This window comes from Anas acuta, chromosome 3 (genome assembly GCF_963932015.1).
Source record: "Anas acuta chromosome 3, bAnaAcu1.1, whole genome shotgun sequence".
Lineage (NCBI taxonomy): Eukaryota > Metazoa > Chordata > Aves > Anseriformes > Anatidae > Anas > Anas acuta.
The window spans coordinates 100641395-100655051 of record NC_088981.1 but is presented as its reverse complement, the minus strand read 5'-3'; the positions used below and the strand labels follow the sequence as shown (position 1 = coordinate 100655051).

The following is a 13657-nucleotide window of genomic DNA, read 5'->3' as shown; positions in this document are numbered from 1 at the left end:
CCACTTAAGTTTTTTTTACTTCTTTCCTCTTAGCACTGAAATGGAGAACACTTCATCCAACATACATTGACACAGGAGGAGTGGAAGCTGTGGTAATGTATATTATACATTTGGAAAGTCAGTAAATTACATTAGCTGCCAATGAGTACAGAAAGGATTCTGCTTTTCATTGCTTCCATCTGCTGGTCTCCTTTTGTGTTGAACTGTCAAGACAAGCAGCATCTCATGATGTGGAATTGGTGAAAGTCTAACTAGAAAATAGCAGTTTCCTCCCTTTTATCATAACTTGCTGTATTTTATCACTCAATGAAGTTAATACAAAGCAAAATGCAAAGACAGTTAAAATATATTATAAGCTACCCCCTATCAAGGTTATGTTTACACAAAATTTAGTATGCCATTTTATCATAGTTTTTCCAAAATTATTATCTAAGCCCCCCACCCATTCCAGGAACCTCAGGAATTGGTTTGGTTTTCAAAAGTGTGCTTAGAAGCTTTTGTATTATTTGAGCATAGTCAGTTTGTTATTATTATTGTTTTGTTTAGTTTTGTTCTAAATCTACTTTTATTTTTTTATTTTATTAAGATATGAATGAGTTGATTAGCATTAGGCATCCAAGTCTGGGACACTGCAGCATTTCCTAAGAGATACAAAAACTTTTTTACCAAATGTGTAAATATATTAACATTTTTGTAAAATACCAATCTTTATTGAATTTGTTAACTATTCAAAACCAATTTGAAGTGAAATTTTTGCATTGCCATGTTTATGATTAACCAACTATTTTGTTGTAGTGTTTCTGTTTGTTTGTTTGTTTTTTAGGTTTGTAAACTTATTCTTTAGTGGTAAAAAATCCACTCTTCTGAGACTACTCAATATCCTTAGTACCTAGACATTTGAGTGATGGAGGTATTCTCTTTAGATGAAGCCTATAAAACTTGAATGTCTGAATATCAATTGGATGTGATGCCTATCCATATACAGCCAAGATTTGTTACCCTATAAACTGGCCTCTCTGGGATGCCTCTCTCTCCCTCACTTTCTGCATTCATTTCATGAAGAATAAAAACAGATTCAAAAATAAAAATATTTTTAAACATACCCGGTAATGTATAAGATATAATTTATTTGAACTAACTATAAATGTTTATAATGCAAATGCCTATGTATGAGATAGACACCTTACTTTTCTTTACATGCAATGGGAGAAAAACACTTTTGGATAAGAATTCATCTTGCCTGTTTTAGATACTTTGAAGGTAAAAGGAATTTTTTCTGAATAATGTGAGTTCTTTATTATTTATAGAGACACTTGAGACAATTAGCTTTGATGTACACATTTATCTTTTAATCATCTGAATTTGCAGAGGCACATCCCATACTTTGGACAGACAATACTTTTAACATATATACATACATACTTTTAACAATACATACTTTTAACAGGCAATGCCTGTTAAAACTTCTGTGGCTGCCAATACCACAGTGAGAACAAATGAAGAAAACAGCCATGCAGGCCCTTTAAAATGTTTAGATTTTGAGAAGCCAGTACAGTAAATGGGTCATAGTGACAACTATAATAAAGATGGGTTTATTTTTTCAGCAAGCTTTGCTTTCACAATTACATAAATGAATGATGCTGTCTGGGCCTTAAGATCATACTGCTTCCCCCACACACATGTCCCAAGTCCATCTGGGCCAATTTAAGGCCAACTTTGATAGAGCAGCTGTCCAGACTTTAAACTTTCTGGGAAGCCTTCATGGGTGCTAGAAAGATGCATTTAATCTCAGGCTGTCATCCTTGGCCCTTGCATGAGCTATACTGCAGCCATGCTTGTGTCTGGCCATGTACTTCACTGATCTGCACGCTGCCCCTGACCTGCTGCATTGGCTTCCTGGCTTGACTTTGGTCCTGTCTCATCACTGTGCCTGGCCATCCCTGGATTGTGTCTTACATGGATACTATCATCAGACATACTCTCCTTGTTCAGATACTGTAGGACTACACTCTTATTGTCAATGTCACTGTCCTATCAGATTTGCTGTCAGCCTGAGCTCTTGGCTTGACATCCTTTGCAGAGCAGTCTGCCCTTGCTGTTCTCTTGCATCAAATAAGATGAACCAAGGGAAAACAAAGTTTATAGTTTTCCTTCAATCTGATAAAAAAGAATCAAAAAATACATGAAAGTTGGAAAACACATTAACGTTCTATTTACAGTTATTACTCTGAGTATAAAATTGAAAACAAATTTTATACTTATGAAGAATTTTTGTTATAAAGAATGCCATGTTATTTGAATTTATGTTTAGGAAAATTTACATTAAAAAAAAAAAAAGCGCAAATTATTCTCATGTTACCTATGTGAAGTTGTCAAGTACTGGACAGTTGATGGTACTGTCTGCCACTGTCTGTGGCATTCTGAATCAGCTCCAGTTCCAGCTTTGTATCCTACCAATAACCAGCTTCTCTGCCAGATTCCGAGTCTGTATGCTGATAGAACACATAAAATATTTGGGAAAGTTGTAGGAAGAGACTGTATGTCTAAGAAATATCTGTAGCCCTACACAATTTCTACGTGGGACATGGGGCTTTGAAGAACCTTGGAGACCAGAACTTTGTGTACCATGATAGCAAACCATCTACTTTGTGAGGAGCACTTTAATTGGTGGTTTCCCCAGTGACAAGGATAAAGATGCTGTCATGGCTGGAGCATCAAGCCAGAAATATTCTGAGGATAAGGTTTACCAAAACTACAGAAATGATCCAAAAGACCAGACTTTGTAGTATAGAGAAATTTTAACTGTGTAGACATTTCCTGAGAGAAGGTTCTAGTATTGCATAACTTTCCCATTTAAATCCTTATGTTCCAGTTTGTGCCAATTACCCCTTTTAATAGAAGTGATTGTCCCGCTCTACTCTGCACTGGTGCAAACTAACCTCAAGTACTGTGTGAAGTTTTAGGTGCCACAATATAAGAAGGATGTAAAATTATTAAAGAGTGTCCAAAAGAGGGCTACAAAGATAGGGAAGAGTCTAGAAGACAAGACGCATGAGGAGAAGCTGAAATTGCTTGGAGACTGAGGGAAGGCCTCATGGCAGCCTGCAGCTTCCTCGTGAGGGGAGTAGAGGGGCAGGCACTGAGCTCTGCTCTCTGGGGACAGCGACAGGACCAGAGGGAATGGCATGGAGCTGGGACAGGGGGGGATCAGAATGGGTGTTAGGGAATGGTTCTGTACCCAGAAGGTGGTTGGGTACTGGGACAGGCTCCCCAGGGCAGTGGTCACAGCACTGAGGCTGCTAGAGTTCAAGAAATGTTTGCACAAACACTCTCAGCCACATGGTTTGATTTTGGGGTGGTCCTGTGTGGAGCCAGGAGTCGGAATTGATAAGTTTTGTGGATCCCTTCCAACTCAGGATATTCTATGATTTTTCTGTCCACTGGGTACCACTGGCTCTATCCTATTTGCATGCTCGTTTCAGGTATTTATATACCTTTATTAGATACACCATGAACAGGGAAAAAAAAAAAAATTGTCTGTTAGCAAAAGAAAACAAATCTAAAATTTCTGACAGTATGGAGTCAACCATTGCAAAATATTGTCAGGAGAGGTTATAAACTTTCTGTCCTTGAAGTTTTAAAAAATTTTTGGACAGCATCTGCATAATGTCAGATGTCCCTTTCGGGATTATTTCCTACAGTTCCATGACACCGTATTATGGCACTAATGCCCTGCTGCTAACATTACAGCTCTGCAGTGACCCATTTCACAAGATGCTTGACAATGGATGGACTTTTGCTTCTTTACCTATGAACAAGACAGTATAATTAAGGACATTTAGGGTAATGTTATTCCTAATAAAAATGTGATGTCAAATTGTTAACCTGAAGATTGTGGGTGAGAAACTTTTTAAAGTTTTCTGCTTTGCAGAAGGTGAACAGAGCAAATCAAATCCAGCAAGATAAAACATTCATCCCCAATTTAACTGCTAAAAATAAAACTACATTCAATATTCTAATGTTATAACAACAACATACAAATAATAATAATAAAAAATACTAGAAGGAACTTTGAAAAGATGTTAATGAGTGCATCTTAGCAAATTCATTCCACTCCTTCAATAAATGTTTCTTCTTAATTTAATTATATCCATGAACTTGACCTGTTATTCACCTCAGCCTCATCTGAGATAGTTATGTTACTAGATGGGTATAAATTGAACCAACAGATAATAAATCTCAGTGTACAGGTGTACCAAAAGCCTTTGCACAGGTCTGGTCATCTTCAAACTATCTTGTGTTACTGAATTCATAATATCTTGTCTCTTCATATGGGGGAAAAAAAACACGATTCTCAAGAGTTCACAAAATCTTTAAACTGGTTGTGATGGGGGACAGACTAACTCTGACAGTCTGAACAACAGACACTAGTCATTATGCAGTGGCAAAACTCTTCCTGGATCCTCAGAACCCCAGAGGGACATTACCACAACTCAAGAAGCCTGATATGAATATTTAATCTCTCTAAAATTGGATGATTATGCAGATACTGTGCATCTGGGAGAGTTGTTCCCCCAGGGGCTTATAAAAATAAATACTACATCTAAAATGTAACAGCCAAAATGCAGGTGGTGAATTCTCTCTCCACCACTTATTTGCAGCTCTACTTGGCTTATCCTGATGTGCCACTGAAACAAATGGGTGTTCTTTGAAAAACAGTTGCTGAGGCACATGAACCATCCGTAAGGGATGAGGGGCTCATCACTGGAATATGAGGTGTTCCTCCAAGCCATCTACTACCGTATGGTTGATGGGTTTGATGATACGAAGGAGAATATTTTATATGATTTCTTCTGTGCGTGGTATATTAGTGTCTCACATTTTAATGAATTCCATAAATAAAAGATGATGAAATGCCAATGGTTTGTGAACTACATACAGCTAGTTTCTGCTTGAAATCTGGCTACATAAACAATGCTGTAACCAACATTTTTTACCCTGTCTTCTGTGTTGATATTCTTGGAATTACTAGTTAAACAGCAATAGATCACTTTCATTACCAAAATTAAAATATTGAGCTAGCATCATTCTGTTTTTTGTACTTTCACCTCAGCTTCATCAGTCATGTTGAGAGCAATTGATCTGTTCCGGATAATGGAAACCTGTCTTTATGTGGGAAGCTATTTGTTGTTCTAGCAAAGGCCTTTGGCACACCTTACAGTACTGTTCTAAACCAGTACCTAAAGTGGGGACATTAGGCTCTGGTCCAGTTACCTAGCTTTCTCCACAATGCTATGTAGACTTCAGAAAGATTAAGAAAAGACATGTAACCTGTAAATGTGCAACAGAAGGGTTCTAAACAGTGTCACTTAAAGGAGTGTAAACTCTGCCGGAAATTACATATTTTTTTCCTTTTGGGATGAAAATAGTAATGAAGTATTCATCAGAGGTTCTGCCAGGAACAAACAGCAGTTTGATGAGCTTCTACAACTGCTTTTCATGCTCATACCCTGAGGGAAAAATAAATAAATAAATAAATAAATAAATAAATAGTTTATTTGCTTTGCTTAGTGAGAGAAACTGGTGATTGTAGGAGAATATTTCAGTCAGATGAATTGCTAATAAATACATAATTTCTTGCTTAATTTCTGAGAAAATGATCTCACTTCAGATCGGCTGATTTTTGCGAGTCATAAAACCATGAGAGCCTGCTCCTGGTCACAGAGGATCTTAAACCCATTTAAAAATAATGCTTGAGCTGCAGAAAGCATTTAGTGTATTGCCATGGAGAAGGCAGAAAGCTCGAACAGATTTCTTCCCCCCTCAGGTGGCTGGACTGGAGCACAGTGCCACACTGCTGATCAAAAGCAGAGTATTTGGTTTTTAACCTCTCTGCACCCAGCCCCAGTAGAAATAGCAAAGGTCACAAAGCAGAGGGGTTACTCTATCTGCCACCCCAGCCCAGCAACTGAGCCTCTAGCAAACACATTAGTGTTTAATTTGTCATCCCTGATGGAGTGGCACCAGTACTTGCACTCCCACCACTCTCTGTGAGCACTCAGAGGGGACTTTGTGCAGGTAGGGGAGTGATGAGGAGATGTGCAGGGCGGGAAATGCATTAACATCAGGGCTGGGTCCACATTCTTTGAGTTTGTTACCTTACCTTGAGCACTGGATTTTTACACACATCTTGAGTGTGTACAGGTTGAGAAAGCAGTGGCCACACAAATCAGTGGCAACCACTAGTTCTCCAAATATCTCCCCCTCTCCTCTCCAGACCCCTTGCCATCCTCCAGCACTGTTCAGAAAACAAAGAATGTTTTGATTTCTTGGATGACAGCACAGGAATTTGCCTCTTCAAAAGCACTCTCAATACATATATGGCGTGAGTATTGTAACCAGAAACACCTTTAAAAGCCATCATGAGGAATGGAAGCTGAAGCAGTGACCAGTTGCATTTTGTAGCAGAGTTTCTAATGAACTCATAAAACACATAGACAAGCATGCACGTTAGTCCAACGACATGACGGGCAACAGTCAGTAAAAAATAAATAAATAAATAAAAGATTTAATGGCTTTTCAAAATAGATTCTATTGCTTTTGGACATGTTTGATTCCCTCCAGTCTTTCTGTTTACAAAGTCCTATGTTTACAAAGCTGTCTCAAATCTACCATTTAAATTCATTGCATAATGCACAAAAATCAATTTTCTTGTTCAGCAGCCAAAGGGCAGGAGAACTAATTTTTATGCACTGCAGCATCATTTCAGACTGGTCCATTTGTGACAGGTTTTCAAATGTACATTATGCCAAGTTAGATGAAAGGCACTAGAGGGTTATTACATACATTAATGGTATCCGAGGAGGCAGTCATCATCCAAAAAGGAGAAAAGATTTCTGGGAAGTCAGAGAAGTGTGAAGGCAGGTGAGGAAATTTGTTTGCTGAAGAACTGCTCAGTTTAAATGGAACTCTTAAAATTTAATCCACATTTTACAAAATTCTTCTCCTTGGAAGTACATATGCTTTCTAGCTTAGCCATCCTGCCCCACATCATACCTCTTTTTATGACCTCGTCTCTGATGCACTTTTTGTTGTTTGTTTTCCATTGCAGAGTATTCCATTGCCCAGTCTTAACCCTGGTGCTCTCATGTTCTCTCTATTCCCTTGCTAAATTTGTTTTTCAGTCTGTCACTCATTCCAACTTCAACATACTATAAACTTAACTCCTGCCCACCCAATGCTCAAGCTCCTAAACTGCTTTTGCCCAGAACCCCAGTCTTCATCTGACCATACAGGTCTTTATATCCACTTTGCTGTTCATTGTTCTCCTTTCTTTCTTAGAACTTGCCCTGTGGGCACTGCCAGTTCCTACCCATACTCTGCTGAATGCTCTGGAGAAAATTCCTGAAGTCTAATACTCTTTATGAATACAACTTTTATCATTACATCTCTTTTGTCTTCCAGAGTAAGTTTTCAGGCTCCATTTATGTTCTCTCCCAGCTAATGTTTTCAAAAACTCTTTACAACTTTCAGTTTTCCTTTGCTTAATCTAAGATCTTGCTGACATCTCATAAAATCAAACTGTCAGGGTCGTGCACAGACTATGTATGCCTTTGTTATTTACTTCTACAATTTTGGCTTCTTTTTACCACATCTTATTTAGATCCCAGTGCCATTCCCAAGTGGCTCAGCTAAAGCACACCCCCTTACTTCTCAGTTCAAATGTCCTTCTTTTTTTTTCCTTGATCTTGATTCATTTCCAACCACTTCATTTATCTGCTCATTCTTCCTTGCCTATCTATACCTTCTTGGTCCCTTTGTCATTGCTGCACCTCAACTTCTCAACCTCTCCTTGTTGTCCCCCATCCCTCTCTCTTTGGCATTGCTATGAATGGACTCTCTCTGTCTGACACAACATGATCCTCTGACTCCTTCCTCATTCCCCTCTAGCCTCGATTCTAATCTATGCACTACATTGAAATCACATTTATAAGTTTCTTATTATCTACTTGTAAAACAGTCTCTTCCATTACAGTTATCTTCAATCTGTCTTCTGAGTTCACTTCCCAGATCCTCTTAGTTGCTCTTTGTAGAGTAAATACCTTTCAGTTTTTTTTTTTTTTTTCTACTTATCATAGTTGCTGAATCTTCTTCCCCATCTTCTCTTCTTCCCTCTTATTCCTCGGGTGTAACTGCTTACCCTTTTTTTTATACTGCTTCTGCCAGACAGTGAGGTCTTGATCATCACATCTATGCTACCAGTTCTTATATGCTTCTTGGCATCCACAGATTCTCTCCAGTTACTCCATATTTTCTAACAACTATATTACATCTTACTGAAATTAGTGTGCATGACAAAACTTCAGCAACTTACCTTTTTACACCTTTTTGACTGCTTTACTGGCAACTTCTGTTATAAAATTCATAATTCCTGAGTACCTTTCACTTCTCTCATTCCTTCTGTCCTACTCACAGAGACTATACCAAAATTCACATACTTGCTATTAAAACAAAATATGAAAAACAAAACAAAACAAAACAAAACACACACACAAAAAAGTCCTTCCTCTTCCTCTTTTAACGCTTTTTTAATTTCCTTACATTTTTCCTTTTCTAACAAAGTTGATGGTTCCTCCCCCTCCTCTCAATTCTTCCCTCCCATAATTCTTTAGTTGTTTTAGAGCAGATGTAGTGATGTCTCATTAGATTACAGAAGTAATGTGAACCATGAAGTCTAGATATCTGACTCTCCATTGAGCATCTAAGGCAAAAGGGAGATATTTGGTACTACATACTTTTATTCTGAGGATGTGCTTATGGTATTGTAGAATCACAGAATGGCTGAGGTTGGAAGGGATCATCTAGTCCAACCCACCCTTCTGAGCAGGATCATCTAAAGCACATTGCACAGGATGGGTTTTGAATATCTCCAGAGAAGGAGACTTCACAACCTCTCTGGGAAACCTGTTCGAGTGCTTTGTCACCTGCTCAGTAAAGAAGTGCCCCCTCATATTCAACCAGAACTTCCTGAGTTTCATTATGTGCCCATTGTCTCTTGTCCTCTCACTAGGCACAAGTGAAAAGAGACCAGCTTCATCCTCTTGACACCCTCCCCTTAGATATTTATACATAGATATTCTTCCCCTGGTAGCCCAGGGGAAAGAAATTACACTTAGAAGTATCATCCTCTTGAAAAATAATCCATGTTCTAATAAACACTTCCCTTTCCTTATTCTTAAATTCACATTGGAGGAAAGTTAGGTAACACTTGCTGTAGAGCATGCCACAGTAAACCATCTCCTGCTCTGGACATTGAAGCACTATGCAACTAGAAATATGTCACAGAAATAGAGGAGGTTTAAATAAAATGGATTTTAGCTTGTACAGAAGGTATTCCAGGTCCTGGAATACATGCATAAGTCACATCAGGAAGTCCTCTCACCTCCTTACAGGATGTAGTTTCAGTCTCTGTCCTGTCTATTCTAGTTTTGGCTCTTTTATTCTTGCAGTCAAGGACAGATAGACCACTCTTATTTGAAATATCACTTAATGGTTGATATTGTTTTTATGTAAGTCTCACCTGAATTTGAATGTCTCCAGGGTGGAAAGAACCCAGAAGCAGGGTGGGTTGCCTGTTTTCTGTATGAGTGTTATAGATTATGATGCAGGAAATCTTACTACAGGCAGTTAGTAATGTTAGTCACAGTTACAAAAAAATGAAGTCTGGACCACCACAAAGCTCTGAGAGAGAGGTAGATGCCTGTTTGCAGGCTTCACATGTGTATGAATGTGTAGAAATGAGCATTTAGGAAAATAGGAAAGATGATGTTAGGATTATCCAATATCAATAATTGTAGACACCAGGCTGCGTGGACTACTGTCTGGGACTTTCATGAGTTGTTTTCACACCCAGCTGAGTTAGATGCAGTCAATTGAACTATGTGTGTCTTTCGTCCTAACATCTGTTACTATATTTAAATTTTCACCTTTTAAGTCTCCATTTTTTTTTTCTTTTCTAAGTTAGCTGTCTGCTGCAGTAAAGTTTTGCCTTAGATCCTGACCATTAGGAAAAATACAGTAGCATTGGTATTTTGCAGGTTGGTGTCTTCAGCCTAGACACACTAAAGCCAGGATCCTGCAGGCTTCTTCTTCCCACTGATTATCCTGAGCAGTAGCCAAATAGCAATTAGACAGATAAAAGACTTTCTGATTTTGTTTATACATCAGAATAAATCTGTATAGCAGTATAGCAGATGAAGAAATAGTCCAGGATCTTTTAAAATCAAAGTTTGCATGACAACTATAAAAAAAAAAAAAAAAAAAAAAAAAAAAAAAACAACAAACAACCAAAACAAAAAAAACCACACTCAAATTCTGTATTTTGTTTCTCCAGTTTTGATTGCAAAATTGATTTTATATTTCTAAAATGTAACAGGGATATCATTGTAAAATAAGAGTATAGACAATTAGGCTTTATTTCATAGAGTGAAAAACAGAATTAAATGTGTAAAGAACTCAAAAATGTTTACTCCCCCTAACCTGGCTACACTGGAGTGTTACTTAATTCTTTGTAAAGGAGATACCATCACATCTCTTTGACCATCAGAATGTAAGTTAGTGTCAACTTACCCTATTCAGATCACCTTCAAAGCCCTAATTACCACCCTGTAAAAACTTTACAGTCAAGATAGTGATCACAGCACATGGTTACTGTACATATTGATTTTATGCTATTACTATATTAATAAAAAAAGAAACATGTACTAACAGCTGACTTTATTGATACTGTTAGTAATCCTTAACTCTTTTATTGCTCTTAGAAACCCAATAACATGATATATCCCAATTACATCCTTTTTAGAGTCTTATTGTGTTATGATGGGGAATGTGCAATATTCCCTAGTGAATGAGATCTGAAGGTACAGTGGTGCTATATTAACAGTCACCCAAACACAGATAAAGCAGTTTAGTTAGTAGAAGGTCAAATACAAGAAGATAGTAAAATCTTTGCTATGAAGCTCCAGTGGCTTAATTAACAGACAAATTCTGATTTCAAAATATGAGTGTTTTTATCATAAACTAATTTCCAGTCCACAGTAAATAATAATCTGTATTTCCTGCTAATCTCATGTAGATAAGAATCTAGCCTTTCAGTTGGCATTTGGAAGATAGGAACATATCATGTTTATAATTGGTTTGCTGTTTTTTTTTTTTTATTTTTTTTTTTATTTTTATTTTTTTTGGTGTGTGTGTGGATCAGAATGGGATGGGACTATACAGCTTGCCAGCCAGATATTGAAGGAGAGCATTTGAGAGAATTTTTTGTAATTGTTCTTGTGCAGGATTTGTATTTCATTCTCTCCACATTTTTGTTGAGCTTAACAGAAAGCAGAGTTTAGATTTGTTTGGTGTTTAACTTGATTATTTAAATAAGAGATAAGCAATTGCCATTACAGCAGCTAGGCAATAATTTCCTGGGGTCAGGGTCTCTCCTGACCAGCATACACCCCTATTGTTAATGGAACTGAACATGCACACACACATTTTTAGAAGGGAATGTTAAACAATCCACATTTATTTTACAGTGCAAATACTTACATGACAAAACACAGACAGACTTCAGTAGTCAGACTGAAGACTATAAAAGAGAGCTAGAAGAACAAAGACATTTAACTACCTAACCATTCCTTTACCCTCCCAAGCCCAAATTTTAGAACTTCAAAACCTCACTTAACCATTGTAACCCCACTTAGCCTTCACCTAATCCTAAATGCTGGGGTTCCAGCACCAACTTTTACCTCTGCATTTCTTCAGTAGACTAGCTAGCTGATCTCTGCTAATATCTCTAAGCTAATAGATCTCATGAATTGTACTGTGAGCTTAGGTACTACTGCCTATCAACTAGCAACTTGTTCAGTTGGATGAGCATCTACTACAGTATTAAGTGTTAGGGATCAAACTGTGACCATTCTAACATGCTTGCAGGGGCCATGCAGCTAAACATTGAAGTACGGTATGCAGTGGATGTCACTAGTTAGCCAGAATGCTGCTGACTCTCTGGGTTGAAAGTCTTTCGCCCAACAGTACCATTACCACTTCAGCAGAAACCAGAGCAACAAACTTTACTTAAGGGTTTATTACCTGTACCTGTACCCTTACTTAAGGTATCCCTTTCCTTATATCTTCCTTCTCTTTCAGCAGCTGAACAGTTTTACTGCTGGGTAGAAATATTATAAGAAGCTTTCGGTTAGCTCTGAAGGCAAACATTAATTTATTTAGCTTATGTGTTTTCTAGACTAGAATAATTTTGTTTTTACTTCAAGCAGAACAAGTTTCTAAGTTACAGTAGCTGAGTACCTTAAGGATACTTTGCAGACAGTTCTTCAAAGCTCTCTGACCACAGCAGAAGGAGCTTTCCTGAAGCAGGCAAATTTACAATAGCTTTATAAAGGGAACAATATATATATAATCATTTTGACATTTATCAGTAGTAAAAAGTGTGTTTCAAGGAAGAAAATATTGTGAGAGAATACAATCCACTTGGAATTCAATTGAACTTTGATGAGAGTAAGAGACTAAGCTGGGTAGCTTGGGAAGACATAAAAGAGAAAAGTAACTATTATGCTTGGTAACCAACCAGGAGGGATTTGCTACTGGGGTATGGCAAGACTTTGTGATGTTGTTTAATAATGAACTAGAAGAACCAACAATATGTTAATAAAATTTTGGGTGGCACCACAAGTGAAGATGTTCCCCTGTAAATCAACTGAGCTAAATAGTTGCTTCGTATTTTTAATCAAGATATAGAAAGATACTGTAACACAAGTGAGAAAATGTGAAGTGTCATTTATTATATTTTTGAAAGTCAAAGCTTCAGTTCCTAAAAGAAAAACATGTTAAAAGTAAAGAAATATTGAAGAAGCACAAAACCCCAAAAGTCTACCTAGGAAAAGGTGATATTCAGTACAGTATATTAATAAATGCTTGATATAATACAGCATATAAATGTAATGTAATAGTGATATAATACAGTATACTAAGAGTTAAAGACTTTGCAGAAGCTGTGCTTCATCCTCAGATAACATGTATTGTCAGCAGTAAAATGTCATGTACTTCAAACCTAACAGTAAAGCTCTTTACCATGAATACAGAAGTGTTCATCCTTTGTTATGTGATGACTAGTGGAAGTACATTAAGTTGTCATTCTGGCTAAAAGAAACAGATATTTTTCATTTTGCAAATAAGTATATATATATATATGCACACATACATATATATATATAAAGAGAACAGTGAGACTGCTTTACTTGACAATTTAAGTTGAGAAATAGTGTTGAAGTCCTCTGTGTGTCTTTGAATTGCTTATCTCAATCTCTGGACAGATTTTTGTGTGAGAATTGACAAAAAGCTTTCCCACATAATCTTTTTTTAGGTATTCCAAGCTCCCCTCACAGTATATGAGCATTTCATTTAAAGTTATGAAGTTTTCCAAGTGAAGAAATTCAATGAATAGGATGCAGAACAAATGAGTGCATTTTGCCTGGTATCTATAGTCCGTTGTCTAAAAGATCTTATGTGTTTGACATAATAGACAATGAACTTCCTTCTGCTTTCAGTTACACTCATATAAATCTGGAGTAACACCTTTGGAATCTGA

At 37.1% G+C, this 13657-nt stretch overlaps 1 long non-coding RNA gene across 3 annotated transcripts in view; it reads left to right on the top strand.

Moving 5' to 3' along the window:
• Positions 1-13657, top strand: part of LOC137854718 (uncharacterized) — a 136806-nt gene that overhangs the window by 86582 nt on the left and 36567 nt on the right. For all 3 annotated transcript variants that reach the window (XR_011095352.1, XR_011095349.1, XR_011095351.1), the window contains one exon: positions 34-92. This is a non-coding gene — a long non-coding RNA (uncharacterized lncRNA). The remainder of the gene's footprint in view (positions 1-33; positions 93-13657) is intronic.